This window comes from Centrocercus urophasianus, unplaced genomic scaffold (assembly GCF_019232065.1).
Source record: "Centrocercus urophasianus isolate 14NV4802_14NV808 unplaced genomic scaffold, USGS_Curo_1.0 seq_11, whole genome shotgun sequence".
Lineage (NCBI taxonomy): Eukaryota > Metazoa > Chordata > Aves > Galliformes > Phasianidae > Centrocercus > Centrocercus urophasianus.
The window spans coordinates 47,359,802-47,377,602 of record NW_024884253.1 but is presented as its reverse complement, the minus strand read 5'-3'; the positions used below and the strand labels follow the sequence as shown (position 1 = coordinate 47,377,602).

The 17,801-nt window shown below is 44.0% G+C and overlaps 1 protein-coding gene across 9 annotated transcripts in view; it reads left to right on the top strand.

Annotated features, from left to right (window-relative positions):
- EPB41L3 (erythrocyte membrane protein band 4.1 like 3) overlaps positions 1–17,801 on the top strand; it is a 135,147-nt gene that overhangs the window by 35,205 nt on the left and 82,141 nt on the right. The window lies entirely within an intron of this gene.

The following is a 17,801-nucleotide window of genomic DNA, read 5'->3' as shown; positions in this document are numbered from 1 at the left end:
ATATAGAGAGACATCTATAGAAATGTAACATAAAATAGTATAGGAACTTTGGAAAACTGAGGAAAGGAGTATACAATGCTGTTGAAGACGGTATTGCACTGTATGGCAATGGTGAGCAAGTGATGAGAATTTAGGCTGGTTTTAGTTTTGTCTACTTATTGGTATTTACAGCTTATCTGTTCCACAGAGCTTGTGTTTCTCGGGTTAGATGCATTACCAGGCTCTCAGCGTATCGAGCTCACCACAAGCTGGTACTGGTGTCCTCCAGAAGTCACGTTTAACCATGGGTTTTCTTGGGTGCCTGAGATGCTGACTGTGTCCTTCATGTCTCCAGCTCTTTTATTGCAGCTGTGGAGACTACATGTCTCTTCCAGCTTGGTGGCCCAGAAGATGTCACCTGGAGATGCTCGTCAGGCTTACCTGAAGTAGATGCCCATGGCACAGTTCTTTGAAGCTGGCTTTTCCTCTCACATTCCATTTTGAATGTGTTATCTCTGTACTCACAGTGTGTGCTCATTAACTGTATGAAACATTTGTGATTTCACAAGTGTAGCTATATCTCAGTTTTCTGTGTGCTAAGCAGGTTGTATCTGAAATATTCCTTATCCTTTTAGTAAGCTTTGTACATGGTAAGCAATTGCTACAGTGCAAATTAGTGAGATTGAGTAGGGTACCATGCATTCTTGTGCAACCACTTTGCATGGTAACTTCTCCATATCGCCAACTATTTCTGGTTTTGATTTTAACTCAGCCATCAACCCCATCTTTTTCTATACCATCTTTAATCAATGAAAGTGTTTTACAAGTTTCAGATACAAAAAAAAATCTAACAAGAAGTAGTTAAGAGCAATCAATGAAACAAAGATTTCATAACAATCTCGTAGTGAGGATGTTGAGAGAAGGTGGCTACCTGGCGCAAATATGTGAGACCTGTTCATGGTACAGGGGATGCTGAGGACCTATTAGACAAGAGAACTTTGAAGATGAAATGTATTCTTACAGTAATTGCTCAGTTCAAATTTATATGTACTGTGTGATAACTGCTCTTTTAGGCAGGTTTTCCAGGTGTGTTAATTGCCTGCTGAGCTCACTGAGTTCCCTGATGGATGAATTCTACGCAAACTTCAGACACCACACAATGTGATTCCTGTGAAGTTGCGAAGTGGAAATTTTAGTTGATTGACCTAAATAAAATTGATTATATCAGCTAAGATTTCAGTAAAGGACAACGGGGAACATAATTTTAGCTTTAGAGAGGCTTTGATGAAAGTAAGTGAATAAAATATCCACACCAGTGATGCAGCCTTTGCAAGAGACCTCGTAATCCAAATCTATTTTGAGATCCCAATCAATTGTTGAAAAAAATTGTGGTGGCTTTTTTTTTTTTTTTTTTTTTTTTTTTAGCTTTATAAGTTAGAGGGGAGTTTAATGTCAGAAGTTCCTACTTTAATCAAAATAATGAATATGTGTCAGATTATTTGATTTCATGGGAACTGTGGAATATAGAAAACTTAGTTCTCTGCAAGGGGAGAATTTTTATCATGTTATTCTAAGAAATGTTCATGGTAAGGTTAGTATTATTAATTGCAATGTTGTTCTTTTTTTTTTAACATAAAACAAACAAACAAGAAAGCTGTCTGTGAGGAATTTACTGATTAAATGAAAACTCTCTAAAACTCAGTTCAGAGTAAAGTACAGAAATGGTTTGACAGTCCAAAGGGTTTTGGCATCCTTTGTAGAACTCAAAATAAGTCAGTACAGTTGTGGTGGAGACTTGAGGCTGTTTCTCCAATGATACGCCTCTTTATCTCCTGACTTTTCAGTTGTATAGAACATGAGAATGAGAGTTCAGGTTTCATTATTCATCTGTATAATCAGTTTCAGATTCCTTCAAAGATTGGCAGAATCCCCCAACGTGGAGATAAAGCAAAACTTCGTATACTTAGTGCAAAACAGAGAATAAGTGGTGCAAGGAAAGACATGGAGATTCCATACCACAAAACACTGGTACAGCGTATTTTATGTTATACATTCAAGTCTATCTGGTGCAGCAGAAATAACAGTAAAGAGTAGTGGTGGTGGTGGAGCTGTGGTGGTCTGGAGATGTCTAAAGGCCAGTCTTGTCTCTCTCAGGGAATTGTTCTGCTTCGAAGTGAGCTCAGCCATTAAATGTCTTGCCTAGCTGTAGCTGGTCAATTAGCCTGTTTGACTAATCAAAGCGTATGTTACCACAGGCATATCAGCATGTGCATAGCTGCTGATCAGCATGCCTATAGCTACTGCATATGGCTGCCCTTGTCTGGTAGAAATAGTGAAAGGAATATTCGGAGCACAGGCTTGGTGGTGGTCAGGACTGAACGTAGAGGGCAAGGAGCAGTAAAACTTGAGGAACACCACCACACTGCTTAACTTTTCCTATGCTGCTCAGCATATTTCCAGCTCTTTCCAGTTTGGCTCCCCATAACATGAAAGGAACATGGGAGAGCAACTCATTGAAAATATCTGAACCCTTAGAAGGCTATTTTATGCTTCCATTAATCTGACTTGCTTACTCTTCATTTTGATTTTTTTCTTCCACTTAAAATAACTTCTGGAGTGTGGATTAGATGCTATATTAAAAACAGTGAAATAACCCAAACCTCCAGAAGTGCTTTCAATATGAAAGTTGAAAGTAGAGGATTTTGGTGCTTTTTATTCCAAACTTAATTCAATAATAGAGTTTTCTGGTTCTTGCAAAGGAAACTTTGTGCTGCACATTGTATAAATGCAATACGCTTTTTATCAATGCCACCATATTTTCCTTTGAGAAAGCATTTGCACCTTTCATTATTTTTGCAGTTACATGTCTTCTCATGAGAAAACCATGTCTTAAAATGAAAATAACTCTTTCACAACTGTATTTCACTTGTCTGGCACCTCAAGTATCAGTGAAGTTGCACATACAGTGAGCTCTTTTTTCTTCTGTTAGAAACGGTGATATTTTTTTGATACCTGCTAACAGGTCCGATGGCAATTGCAGACTTTTCATAAGCAGCTTCGGGGGTCAGAATACTGAAGTACAAGCAGGTGTGAACACTGCTTAGCTTGTGGATGAAACACCTCAATCTCATCAAAGTCCTGATGACCAATGCTGTTTGTGAGCCCTGATGCTGTTACTGTGATCTTATCTTGCAGCAGAGATTCCAGTCCCACTTTTGTTGGCTTGCTTTGGGAGAGGAGCTGGTGTTAAAAACTTCAAAGACATGGATGTTTGGCTGCTCTTACTGGGACCGTGGGACTTTAATAGGAGCTAGAAAATAGTATGGTTGGCATTTCAGCAAAACGAGTTTACGTGTCAGAGAGAACATAGCCTGAAACTCTTTTGTTTACAGTCTTTTTGTTAGTAGGTTACTCTTGTATATTGTTTGTAACCACTGTATATTGTTTGTAACCAAACACTGCCTGTAGCTGTCAGGAGAGGCACTACAGTGGTCTCCAGATATTTTGTATCCATGTTTGCGTGTTCATTGATTGGGTAAGAGGCAGGAAAGCAGTACGCCTTCCTGGAAAACTGATTTTTGAACCTGCATCATTGCTTAGATTTCCATTTCAACCTTAGGAACTCCAGCATACAAATTATTTCCTTTACCCATAGGCAGAGCTGGAATTTCTACACTTATTTTACTAATAAGAACAAATTTTACACACAGAAATTTTATGGAAAAGAAGCCAAGCATCTCTTACAAATGGAAGGTCCTTATACAAGCTTCTGCTTTTTCTATCGGGCTCACCTCTATTAACTTTGCAGGAGTGGTGAGCCAGTGTGATGCCTAAGGAATTGGGGTTGTCGCTGGGCAACTCTGCACTGTGTGCTGGAGCAGACAGACAGATGTTTGCATACAGGCTGTTGGGGGCAACTGAGCAAACCTGCTCTCAGAGTGCTGATTTGGGGCAGCTGTGGTAAATTAAACATTTGCAGTGGGAGGTGCTTCTATGGTAGTCATTATCTGTGAAGCATAAAAGGCTTTTCAAAAGGGTGAGAGGCTGAGATGCCTTTCGTGAGTACTTTTTGGTGCCTAGGACACAAATGTATATCATTGTCATTTGAGAGAGCATAATTTGTTTAGTTTGTTGAAGATGATGGATTTTCTTCTCTTAATGTGACAGTGACGTTTTTATGCTTTTGAGGTGCTTGCTTTTCAATGAGAGATACAAAACCAGATCCCCTGTTTTCTGGAGGTTTGTGTTAATCTGGTCATCAGCTGCGTTAGAAAGAAACAAGTGGAATGTGCTATTTTTCTGTCATAGTATACTATCTGCTATGTGTACGTACAATCACAGAATCATTATAATTGGAAAAGACCTGTAAGATCCCCACCATCCCCACTAACCACATCTCTCAGTGCCAATGTCCATATTTCTTGAACACCTTCAGAGACTACAATTCTCTGGGCAACCTGTGCCGCCGCCTCCCCACTTTGGGAGGACACCCTTCCTTCATGGTATGCCAGTGGATCTTGTCAAGGGGAAGGTATAAAGAGCCTGGATTACAGCTCCTATTTTTCTCACCTTGAGTACTAACAGTGATGGTGAAATGCAGCAGGGAGAAATGTGTCCACGTAATGGAAAGTGATGGGTTTCTTTATTTCTCAGTTGCGCTGTTTGAACCCACATCATTGTTCACAGTGTCTCATCAACCAAAGTGAATCTGAATGGGAGATCTCAATAGTAAACTGAATTTGAGCATAGAAAAGAGAATAAGAAGCTGCAGATGTGATGTGGAGGAGCTCACATGAATAAAGGCTGGTGCCCAGCACCACAGCCTAATGCCAACACAGGCTGGGGTGGCTGCCAAAAGAGGTAGCGTGACTCTGCTATCACCTCCACTACTCATGTTGCTCCCCATTTCTGTCAGTGCAGAAATATTGATGAGGTCTCAGAGGGAATCACAGTGATCATAGTGAGGAACTGATCAGATTTATGGTCTGTTCTCTCTTTTGTAGTTTTAGCTTGGATGGATTTGCTTGCTTTCTCACGTGGACTCAGTAAATGCTGCAGTGACTGGATGAAGGGGACAGGACAGAAGTGGGAAGGAATGGTCAGAAAAGGGAAAGATGTGAGCTTTTCTTGGTGTCACAGACCTTTAAATTGGCTGTGAAACCATGGAAGGCTTCAGGACAGGGATGGGACACAGGGAGAAAGGGCTATGGACGTAGGCATGTGTTCACTCTTGATGTGAACTTCTTAAACGTGCTTTTTAAACTGTTCTTCTTGTAATACTGTTCATTGTACTTTAAATACCAGAACTTTTCTTAATTGTTATTAACCTTCATTAGGATAAGAGGTGAATTCAGGGTGCTGTACAAACACTCATTAAAGTGTTTACCCTACCTGGCCAATCGTGCAGCTCAATAAGATAAATGGTACAAAAACAGTGCAAGTCCATGCTGATTAACCTGACCACAGAGAGTGATTTCATTATAAGCCTCTTGAGGAAGAGATGTCTTAAATAGAGATTCGTTATGATTCAGAATGTCATTTTTATTTCTGATGGTATTTAATAAATACGTGCATTAAGTCTCCTTTGAGTGAGTAAGACCTTATGCTCAAGGTAAATTCCTTTCTGAATTATATGGGGCTGCAGATAGTTTTGTAACTGAAATGCAAGACTGATTTTAGTGACATGAAAAAGGGGGAAAGTATCTGCTTTCCTGTTTAATGCACCACAAACAGAGAGAAACAGCATGCACTGTGAGAATGAGAACAAAAAGCTGGTATTTCATGGGCTGAAGTAGTTAGACTCAACAGGAAAGATCTTAGTAAATGAGAATGGCTTATGTTGACCTTAACTGAGGTGGTCACCATCTAGGAAGTTCTCAGTCACATGGTAGCCAATGGAAAATAAGAGTTGCCCTAGCCTCATTCATTGTTAAAGTGTTTAGGGACCCTAATTAGATTAATTAGTGTTCACTGCATATTGCACATCTGTATTTTTCATTTCCTAGACTCAATATGGATGGATAATATATGGAATTAGAGTACAGTTAAATTATATTAATGATTATGCATAGCAAAAGTAAACTGAAATGGAAAGCCTCATTGAGATAGCTGAAATTAGTTACCATGAAAACTATTTCATGTCTGTTCTGAGTACAGCATCGAGTACATCCCAAAACATCTTAAATTTGTTAGACTTTGGTTACCATTGGTTCACGAAGAAGGCGAAAGCTGTACAATGGGAAGTAATCTCTCAATAACCCGGCTAATTCTCTCAGTCAGAAAGTAGCTATATGATACAAAAGTGGCAAAGGCAAGGCTGAATTAACTGCAGTAAATCATTGCAGGATTTCACTTGTAGAAGCACTGGGGCAAAATTTACTGCCCCCAGAAGTCTTAAAATGGGGTGGGTTTGGCAATGACTGCAGAACAAGACCTGGATTGGAGAATAAAGCACGTAAATCTTGCTTGCACTTTTTTTTTTTTTTAAAAAAAAAAAAAAAAAAAAAAAAAAAAAACCATGCTGTTTGATCTCGACCAAGACTTAAAGGCAAGGCTGGATGTTTCAAAGCCAGGCTGGATGTGGCTCTGGGCAGCCTGGTCTAGTGGTTGGCAATCCTGCCCACAGCAGGGGGGGTTGAAACTGAATGATCCTTGAGGTCCTTTTCATCCCAGGCATTCTCTGATGCTTTGTTTTGAATATATTTGGCCTCTGTCATTTGCTAAGGGAAGAATCATGTCTCACCTGAAGGTTTATGTCTTCTGTATTTGAAGCAAATGGTAAAAGTGGCCAATTAGAAGTATCCGAGCATAACGTTTGCAGTGAGAGAAGACAGAAATAGAAGGTTTGGTCTGATTTCCAAACCTAACCTTCAGATGCTGTATCACAGTGATCGCTCTTAATTATGAGAATTTGGTTTCATTGCCATGCAGAAAGCGAAGCTGCATGAGTCATAGACAGAACAGTTTGCTTTTAATAAAGTGGATACGGTAATAAAAAAAATCAGTTTGACTCCAAAACCATCTACTTGTCTAGACAGATAGTGCCAAGCCCGTGTCTGCTGAGAAATGTCTTCCTAATACTTCTGCAATAATGCTGCTACTTTTACAGTACTTCCCATTTTTCAAAGTGCTGTACCCAGTTAATTCTCTGTTGGCTGTGCTCGAGACAGCCCTTTGCGGAGTTTGATAGCATTTTTGTGTCTTGCTCTTCTGTAATGTGCTATTTTGAATGCCATGGCCAATCAATTAGGGAATCACAAGAATGTTTTGGGCAGCACTTCCCAGGATTGGTCAATAATTCTTGTTCCAGCTCTTCCAGGGTTGCCTATTCATCCTTTCCTGGCAGAGGCCCTGTGACTCCCTATTCCCCTCCTCTATAAAAAACCCTTGTTGTGGCCAAATAGCCTACATAGGCCTGTTTTCCTTATGGCTGCTCTCTCAGACTGGTACCCAAAGGGAAAGTGGATTTGCACCTTTCTCCACCTGTAATTTGACTGCTTTGTGTCAGAAGCCCTCTTTGCCTTTATTCTTTCCTGGCTTTTCATTCCAGAATTTCTTCCTTCCTTCCCTCCTCCTGTGGGGCTTTCCCAAGAAAGTGTGTCCACTGAAGGGGAGAAAATGAAAAAAATTGAGTAGAAAAGGGAGGAGAAGGCAGAGCTTCCCACACGTCTTAGCAATTTCCTCAGCTTAGCATCAGTCTCCTGGGTGGCTCTGTTGCTCGTATCTGAAGGAAGGTTGCAAAGAGGTTAGAGATGGACTCTTTTCAGTCATTCCTAGTGCCAGGACAAGAGGCCATGGCCACAACTTGGAACACATGACATTATCTCTGAACACCAGGTGGCACATCAATGCTGTGCAGGTGACAGAGCACTGGCATAGGCTGTCCAGAGGATGTGGGATCTTCTCCTTGGAGATCTTTGTAAGCCACCTTGCTGTGGGTCTGGACACCCTGCTGTGGGTTGGCCTGCTGCAGTGGGACTGGGCCAGAAGGACCCAGAGAGTCCTGCCTGCCTCAGCCACTCTGTGAGTTTGTGATATACTACAGGGAGACAATTACATTGTTTTGGAGGAGATGATGATGAAATTTCTCTTGTTAAGGCAATGGTGCAGTGTTAATAGCAGGAGGGAGAAGAAGAGTGTTGAATGGGGCTGGAAACTGGTGAACAGATTATGGAAGAAAAAAGAGGATGACCTGGCAGTAGCAGGCTGGGAGGTTTCTGTAGTCACTGAACTGGAGAGAAGCTGGTCCCTGACTAAGTGGCATGTATGGAGTTCATGTCTAGAGAAGCAGGACATGAAGAGTTAAAAGTCTGTACCCTGGGGGCAAGCAATGCAAGTTGCAAAGCATGATATCCCTTATCCCTCCCAAACTTGTACTGTTTTTAAATAAGTGAAACGTAGGAGTTTAAGAACAAGCAGGGGGCAGGCCAGCCCTTCTCCATGGTGCGCAGCAGGGTTGTGTGTCTGCTGCCAGAGGAAGACTGCCTTGGGCTGAATCAAGCCTAGCATATTGGGTGTTTGCTCCTGATATGAGTCTGAAGCTTGACCTCCAGAAACACAGGAAAACAGCAAAAATGAAGCTATTGTCAACATTGCAGGGCAGGAGGTCAGTCTTGTCTGGCACTGCTCAGGCTCATCATCTGAGCTCCTTTCATCTAAATAGACACTGCTAACATTCCAGTGAAGCATGGGGATTATTCACGTTTCCCACCTATGTGGACGAAGTATGCGTTACAGCTTGCTAAAAATCACTGGAAGAAGGTTTTAAAATAATACTTAAAAACTGCTGATTCATCAGACATAAACTTTCCATGGAGCTCTGTCTGACAGGAGTTGAGCCACGCTGGCCAACTAACCCACTTCAGAATTAGAAAATAACATTCAGAAAGGGAACAAACAACACTCAGCAAGACTGTGAGAGCTAAGAGCACTGAAAGTCAGGCCCATATCAGCAATGCAGAGGTACCAGCTACTTAATATCCACTGCAAAGATTTCCTGCCTGAAAAAAAGAGCTTATTAATATCACTCAATGTTTTGAGGTTAAATCAATGTGCTTAAAGCTTTTAGGTCTTCAGATTAAAGATGTTATTAGACATGCAATATATCCATAAAAGGGAGCTCAGCATGCTATTTCTGGGGGGCATATCCCTTCTCAAAGGCAACAGATATGTCCCCAAAGCACTGTGACCCTGCGTAAGAGTAGTCCCCCATCTCACTCTTCAGACTCTTATTTGATTCAAACTCCATCCTTTTCTCACTTTCTTTTTCCCCAAACCAAACCTTGTTAACTCTGCTGTATATCTCAGCTGTTGGGTATATTCCCTTGTAAGTCATGATGACTTCCAATGCTCCCGTTGAAGAGTATACAAGTTGTTTTATTTAAGCTGCATGACTAGAGCTACGCCCTCTCTTAGCTGATGGTACGCATTTTCCTTCTGAAGCCTTGTGCCTGGTGCAGCACTCTAGATCTGCTAAGTAGCAGCTCTGCATTAGGTACAGAGCAACGTGGTTCTGCAGATCTGAGCTACGCAACGTCCGCTGCTGAATGTCAAAACCTCTTTCCTTGCTGAAATCCCATGGAGATGTTGCTAATTAAAGGATATTTCTTCCCTCAGTCCTGATTCATAGCAGAGGCCTAAATACAGTTTGGATCTTAGCATTTAGGGGTGCTCTCAAAATAAAGTTTGAAAAAGGAAAAAGCCTCCTTTATCCACGTGTTGTAGCAGCATGAGGGTGTTGGGCTGTGCTTCTCCCGGAGGCAGCCAGGACTGCAAAATTCCAAAGTCATTTTCAGTTTTACATTACCCTTTTTTGGGTCAGCAGCCAATGTGTGCTTGGAGCTGCATTTATTTATTTCTGTTTTGGTGATAATGCTGAGTGAAATAGGGGCCACATTTTAAAAGCCTGTGGTTCATCATTGGAAATTAAAAAGCTGATATCACTCCCCCCCCCCCACCTCCCCCAGTAAGAATCCCGCGGGTAAATCAAAGCCAGACTTTGTCAGCACCCAGCTTGCTGGTTTCGAATTCCCAGGCACTCTCCTTATCCGCTCGGGCTGGTTGCAACCGCAGCAGCCAAACTCGCCTACGGAGCAGAATTCGCTTCGCTAAACCACGAACTGCGCAGTTGCTCGGACGCAGGTGGGGATCCCGGTGCCCGGCTGTGACCCTCCCTTGCTGCTGGAGAGCGGCACCCCGCGCTCCCCCTCGCAGCCAGCAGCCAGCTTTTACCGCTTTCCGCGGCGTGGACTTTTTTTCTTTTTTTCTTTTCTTTTTTTTTTTTTTTTTTTTTGGTGCCTTTCCTTTTTCCCTCCCTCTCTCCGGAGCAGCCTGCACAGACAGCCCTGATTTGCTGCGGAGCGGCGGAGACTCGCTCAGGGCAGAGCCGGGCTGAGCTGCCGCTCGCTGCTGACGCGTGGCCGCTGCCGCCGCCGCCGGGAGCAGCCCCAGCCCGCTGCTGCTGCTGCCGCCCCCAGGTACCGTCCCGGCCCCGCTACGCGCTGTGCCCTCCGCCAAGGGGAAGCGGAGGGTATGCCCTAGAGAGGGTTTTACAGATTGTACCCCTTTTTTTTTTTTTTTTTTTAAATATATACCCTTTTATATAGACATTTGCAGAGCTCGTTCCTAGGAGCCATTTTCGAAGTCAGCAGCCGCGGAGGCCCCGGGGGTGCCCCCGCGCCGGGCGGGGAGGGGCGGGAGGCTGTTCGGAGCGGGGAGCGCGGTGGTGCGAGGGGGGCTGCTAGGGGGCCTCGCGTCCCGTTTTATTGATTTATTATTTTTATTTTACAGCGATTGCCATTTTTATAGCAAACTTCACCACTCACCCGCACAAATCCTTCCCCACCCGGCCTTGCGTTGGCGAGGGGGGACTGTTTCCCCCCCTATTCCCCCCCCCCCCCCCCCCACGGGCCGTGGCTTCTGCAATGCGGTGGGTGTGGTTATTGCACGGAGCACGGCGCGGCTCCGGACCGCTGCAGTGCCAGCGCCGCCACCCCCTCCCCCCACCCTCAGCCCCCTCCCGGCTGGCAGCCGCGGGCCCCCCTCGGGGGTTGGCTGCGCCCAGCGGAGCCGCTTCTTGCGGGGACATCGCGCGTAGAGCTCGAGGTGGGCTCCCAGGTGTGCGGTGGGGCAGCGGCGGTGCCCGCGCAGCGCTTCGGGGGGGAGGAAAGGAAAACAGCCGAAGGTGCGCCCGTCGGGATGCTTGGTATCACTGATGTGATAATTTTCCCGTTGCGGGTGGGTTTGGCTTTGAAGACCCAGACTGGGCATGGAGAGGGGTGCTCTCTCCTTAGGGTTTCTTGGTTTTCATTCAAAGAGCTGAAACTTTACCAGGTACTGAGACGCGCTGGAAAACTCCTGCCTCATCATCGTTACAAGTAGCAAAGTGTATCCAACGTAGCTTTGCAGTTTTCCGATTTTTGTTTTGGCTCTGTTGGTACAGGAGGATGATGCTCAGAGGTTTGAGCACTGCTTTGCAGTGTGTGGTTGTATTTGAGGTGGTGTAATTACTGCTTGGTCAACTGGATACCTACTGCAGTAAACCTGCTTTAGCAGGAATTTAAACTGGATGATCTCCAGGGGTCCCTTCCAGCTTCTATGATTCTGTGATTCTCTGATTTGCTGAGCTCTGTGTGAATGTCAGTTGTAAGTTGAAGGGAAAGTGCCCACTTTGCTCATCTGAAGTCTTAGCAGTCAAAATAACTGCAAGTCACGGGGCTGCTTTCCAAACATGAGGTGTGCCCTGTGTACATCTGTGATTCTGCAGTGTGGCAGTCTGAATACCACCTCATTCCTTTAGCTTTTAATAATTTCAGCATTTTCTATGTCAATAGAAAGCTAAAAGATTTGTGTATGTATATGTGTAATATATTATGTATATAAATGTGAATATAACTAAGTCTCAAAGCAACTAAACAAAATATATGCTTGACCACTAAACATTGGTCAGATTTGATCAGGCTTACATTTAACCTCTAAAACTCTGGCAATGAGTCCTTTGTGGTGTAGGAGAGGTGAGGACCACCCTGCTGCATCAGGATGTGATGACATCCCCTGTCCTGCCGCACCTCTTTATGCACTCCTATGCACAGATGGATGAACTCTGCTCTCTGTGGGCTGGAAACTTTCAGCTCCTGTGCTGGGATGAGCTCTGCATGGCAATATGGGAGAGGAGAGCCCAAACACTGCACTGGGGTGAAAGCCATGGGACTGCTGGCACTGGATCAGAAAGGCTCCCAGAGCCTTCAGCATGCCACAGACCTGCTCGCTGCGGAGGAAAATCATCATCCCCAGTGAATTGGCTGGCATTAAGCATCCATTGCCTTTGTGTCATCTGATGGGAGCCTGCTTCTGCACTGGGCAGGTTCAGCCTCTGGGAGGAGGAGGAGGAGGAGGAGGGCTGGGGGCAGCAGGGTGGGGCAGAGCTGTGCCTCTCTTCTGAGGAACTGCAGCAGAGCTGAAGGACTCAAATTTTAGTTTGGGTTTTCTTCTCTCTTCTAAGAAGGAGCAAGTGAAGGTGAAGCTGCAACTTAGGTAATTTGTGAATTAAACTGGGTGAGGTCTTTTTCTGTCTGTAGGGGAAACCTTTGATGGCAAAAAGCTGCTGTTTGCAGGGCTTTATTTGAAGGCAGTGGGTTTCTTATATAGGTAATGTGAGCTCGGGCTTTGGGTTTGAGCCACGGCAGCATGCTATCACCTATGTTTTGTTATCTCTGTTGTCTGGTGCAGTGAGTAAGAGTTCTTTGGGGCATGGTGGGTTCCTTAAACCTGTCAAATGTCACTTGGGTGTATTTCGGGTGTGATGTGAAGTTCACAGTAACTTGTTGAAATGTGTTAAACGTGTTATGCGCAGCGGGCGGCATTCAGGCTTGCTTCATGGAAATCTCACATAGCAGTAAACGGCTGGGTGTTGTCTCAGAGAAGGCACCAAATCATTTAGGAGTGCTTATAAAAGATTATTTGGGGCTCATGAAATGAAGCATCCACCTTATCTCTTGAGCTCCAGCATTTTCAATGTGAAAGCCTTGATAACTGTTTCCCTCACTGAAATACCCCCGGTGTGGCTGGGGATGTTGTGCCTGAGTGTCCGACTTGTCATATAGCTAACTGGAGGCAGGATTGCAGAGTCTGAATGCTCAGAGTGTTTTGTTCAGAGTTAATCTCTCTCTGATCAAGTGAAAATAAATGTGCCTATGTAAGTGAAAAATAAGATCGCTGTCTGATAAACTGAAAATATGTTTATTACGATGGATTGTTTTTATTTGGTGCAAAAATTAGAGAGGGATTATCTCAGTTCTGTAGCAGTTCTCTTAATTTTTAATCTCCAGTATTTGCCATTTCTTGCAATGGGGTAGTGGTCCAGGACTACATGTGGATACATAGCCCTTACTCTTCCCTTTGCTGGTTGGAAACACCCAAAGAGAAATGCATCTTTTCTTTGTGAAGGTCTCTGGCCAGTGAACTGAACAGCACCAGCAGCAGAGAGGAGGAGCATAACCACTTGTGTTGGCTTTGGGAAGAGAAATCCCACAGGCTCTCTGCTCTTGTCCCACCCTTACCCAAAGCTGTCACTGCAAGCAGCAGTGCAGAGGTATCTCAGGAGGGTTGCTGGGAACTGGATACGTGTATAAAAGCTGAAATGGGTTAGGATTTGGGACAACTGAGTTAATGCGAGACAATGTGCCATGTAGACAGCAAGCTCAGTGTCTCCTGCACCCTTTCCTGAATAATTGGTGTAATACAGTTTGAATAATGTTCAGCTTTTTGGCTCTGAGGGAAAATGACAGCTTTACTTTTTGTGTGATTTAATTTGACAATGTTAGCAGAGCTGTTTGTTTTTCAAGTAAAATGGATAAAAGCTAAAAAGAAATTGTTAGTCTCCTAAATCACTTATGGATCTAGTTCTATCCTACAGGACGCAGCATATGAATAGGCCATACATAAATAAAGGCTTTAAAGGTGCATACCAATTAAAAAGAGGAGGAAAACCCTTTTTTACATGGATCCCTTCCATTTTTATTCTTTTCTTTACAGACCTTGGAAGTACTTTTTTGTGTCACAGACAGAGAACCCTTTCAGCTGCTGTGCTACCTATCAGAACCCATCTGTTGGCAAGCCAAGGAACAAAGGCAGCACTGAAATGTGTGTGAGGATCCCCTTCCAGATGTGGGATCCTGCTGAGGAAAGCCTTTAGCTTAGAGGGTTAAAGAAGAATGTGGAAGACAGGAGACTGGGAGCGTTTGCGGGGCAAAGAGTGAGAGAAATTGAAAGCATCTGTGGGTAGAAAGAAACAAAAATTGGAGTAGGGAGAGTGTAAAGAGAAGAGTTACTGAGATGCAGTGTTGGATACACGCGGGTGCATCTGTTTGTATGCAGCATGTGTTCTCTGATGAATGTGGTGGAAGTAGCAAATCATCACAGTGCCTTAATGGGCTAAAGGGGAGAATGCACATCCCCCGCAGCCCCACTCCCCAGCATGGCTCCTGCCTCCCCTCTCTTCCCACCTTCCCTTCCTATGGCTGCTCTCACCATAGAGAGAGTGCCCCTTTCTTTGGGTCCCCGTGGCACTGCTGGTGGCAGCCGAGCTGCATCCCTGGTGGAAGTCACCTTGTTTACTCATCAGTCTGAGGGCAATTATGTCTTAACGCCTCCTGGTTTCCTAGGACATACCAGCTGCAAATAAAATCTCATTTAGTAAGCCAGTACATGCAAACAGGCTCTGGAAAAAAAAAATGTTTCTCCAGACCTAGGAAACATATGTTTATGTAGCTGAGAGAGCTGTTCTTGTGTCCTGACTTGCACAGGGTAATGTCTTTGTGCATCTTCCCTTGATAATTGGTAACCTTGCCTACGAAATGAGGCTTGATCTGGTGTAGACAGTGGCATTGTGACCTGACCCCACAAACTGTAGTTGAGATCAGGAAGCTATAATCTTTTGGAGGACCCTGGAGATGATTACTTCACTGCATCTGTTGAATTCATCTCTGCTTTTTCTCCACTGAGTTACAGTTGCTGCAGAGCAGCGTTTTGGGCATGCAGTGCTCAGCCCCTGTGCCGTGTGGGTGCTATGGGCCTCTGTGCAAGTAACTGAATATGTGCATCTGGGCAGACAAAACCATTGCCATATGGAAGTTCTTGCATCAAGTAACGTGGTACCTCTGTTTTTTTCCTAGTAGTTGATGTTAATCTTATGGCATTAGCAAATACAAGGTTTGGCTTGAAGAACGGAAAAGTGTAATCTTAACAATAATAATAATAATTTAAAAAAAGTTATATATTTTCTGTTTTCCTGGATAGTTTTGGTAGCTCAGGCACTGGTTGTACAGATTAAGTGGTTTCTGTGGGGAATTTGGCAGCTGCGTTGGTCAGAGGGGCACAGGGATGAGATGACTGGGAGGAAGACAGGGTGGTGGCTTTGCCTATGGTCAGTCCAAATGAGGAGTAAAACATGGGTTAGAGCCCCACTTTAGAGATTGCCGTTACTGAGTATTTGCCTCTTACTGTGTAGTTTTCTATAATAGGTAACTACATTTGCCATTTTATTTTTCAGTACGTTGCCAATTTAACCATTTATCTCAGTGGGCAAATGCCAGAGCAAAATCTTTGAAGAAACTGTAGAATGGCAAGCCCAGCTGCAGAGTTTAAAGATGGACTGAGATTATTGTTTGTTTTGTGTGTGTGTGTGTGTTGGAACCTACATTTTCCCTTTCTTCTCTCTTGGATCATTCCAGAATACCGAAAGTTTTGGTTAATTATATGTGCTTAAAGGAAAACACTGTAATGTAGTTTCCATGTACTGGTACAGCTGGAGCTGGCAGCCTTTCATTCCCTTACCACCTCCTTTTCCTCCTAAAAATAGCAGCACACTACAGTGGGATTACAGGAGAGACAGAAGAACGTTTCCTGAGCAACAGTTTCTGCTGGATGGCAGCTGAAGCAGCACCAAGAGCGTGGAGGAGCCAGAGGGAGACAGGAGCAGGGAAAGACTCAAATCAGAAAGAGGCAAAACTGGGGTGGAACGGATGATGGAGGTGGGTGGGAAGCATCCTGTGCTGGCAGCGAGATGTGCTGTGCTGCCTGGGGAATCGGGGGACACCTCAGCACCTGAATCATTTAGAGGTTGCTGAGACAGAGCACTCAGCAGCACAGCGCGGGGAGCAAACGCGTGGCGTGGATGGGAGGTGTGGGCAAGATGACCTAATTTCCATCTCTGATTTCTATGATTTATTAAAGAGTTTTGCAAGCATTCTCTTAGCAGGCTTAGAGACGGAATTTGAGGCATGGCAATTAGGAGTCCTTTAATTGTGTGCCAGCGTGCTGTCAGGGTTTGATCACTTATTTGCAGCAACAGTGGGAACCCTCCATGGCAGGAAGGAGTGGTGGCTGCTGGGCTCTACCAGGTGTTAGTCTGGGTGCTGGCACTGGGTTGCCTTCTGATTTGGGTCCTGTCCTCAGTGTCACTTGTACTGTGCCCATCTCCTTCTTGAGTATACTTAAATATGTCCAACTAGGCTTTCTGTCTGCATAAATTTTGTCCTTGCTTGCATTTGTACATAATTAAATTGCTAATTCTGTAACAATTAACAGTCATTCCTTACTGTTATGCTGAAATACTATTATTACTAATTTTCTTTGACAAACCATCCTTTCTCATATGTATTGGAGATGAGATGGTCATGTCTGATCAGTGCCTACTTTGCCCTTTGCAAAGCCAAACTAAAACATTCAGAATTTCACAACATTTAAAGATCAAAAGGAGCATTTTATCATTTGCTAGTGATGTTACATGGATTTCTTGACTTGTTCTTCACTGTGTGAATTCATAACTACTTTACTTAGACTGATATCAAATATAAAGCAGGAATATTGTCCTTTGCAGCTTCTCTACTAGTATGGTAGGGCACAGAAGTAAAGTCAGTCCTTTTCTCAGCCTGAGGGGATAGTGATTGAATTAAGGATGCTGAAGTGAAGAATAAAAAAGCTCCTTTTCTTTCTTTCTTTTTTTTTTTTTTTTACCATCTTCCCACTGCTTCACTACTGGAATCGACATAAGATGTCTCTTTCCAGTATATGGCAAATGGCTTGATTTTGGGGGTTACCTCTAAAATCAGTATAGTTGCAGTTCCTACACTGTATGGGTCAGAGGAGTACTAGCAGCTTATGAAGAAGGAGTACCACTGTTAAAGCTAGAGGCTGTATTGCTCCTCACTACAAGAAAGACATGGAGGCCCTGGAGCGTGTCCAGAGAAGGGCAGTGAAACTGTGAAGGCTCTGGAGCACAAGTCTTATGAGAAGCAGCTGAGGGAACTGGGGTTGTTCAGTCTGGAGAAGAGAAGGCTCAGGGGAGACGTTATTGCTCTCTACAATTACTTGAATGGAGGATGTGGTGAGATGGGAGTCAGACTCTTGTCCCAGATTACAGCGATAGGATGAGAGGGAATGGCCTCAAGTCATGCAAGGGAAGGTTAGATATTAGAATAAATTTCTTCTCAGAAGGAGCAGTGCTGCAGTGGCACAGGTGTTCAAGAACCGTGTGGATGTGGCGCTGGGGGACCTGGTCAGTGGGCATGGTATGGATGGGCTCACGGTTGGACTGGATGATCATAGAGGTCTTTCCAACTTCAGTAATTCTGTGGAAGCAGCCTGCCTAGTTCTGTACTTGCTCCTTCTCAAGCTCCAGTTTTGTTTTTACGTATCTCCTGCGCAGACAAAATTGTTTTCCACAGATCTCTGTTGCGAATCCCCTTTGACTGCCTGTGTTTTGTGCTCCCTGTCATCTGAAGCAACTCTTAACTTTTGCTGGCATTTTTCTATCTAATAGCAAG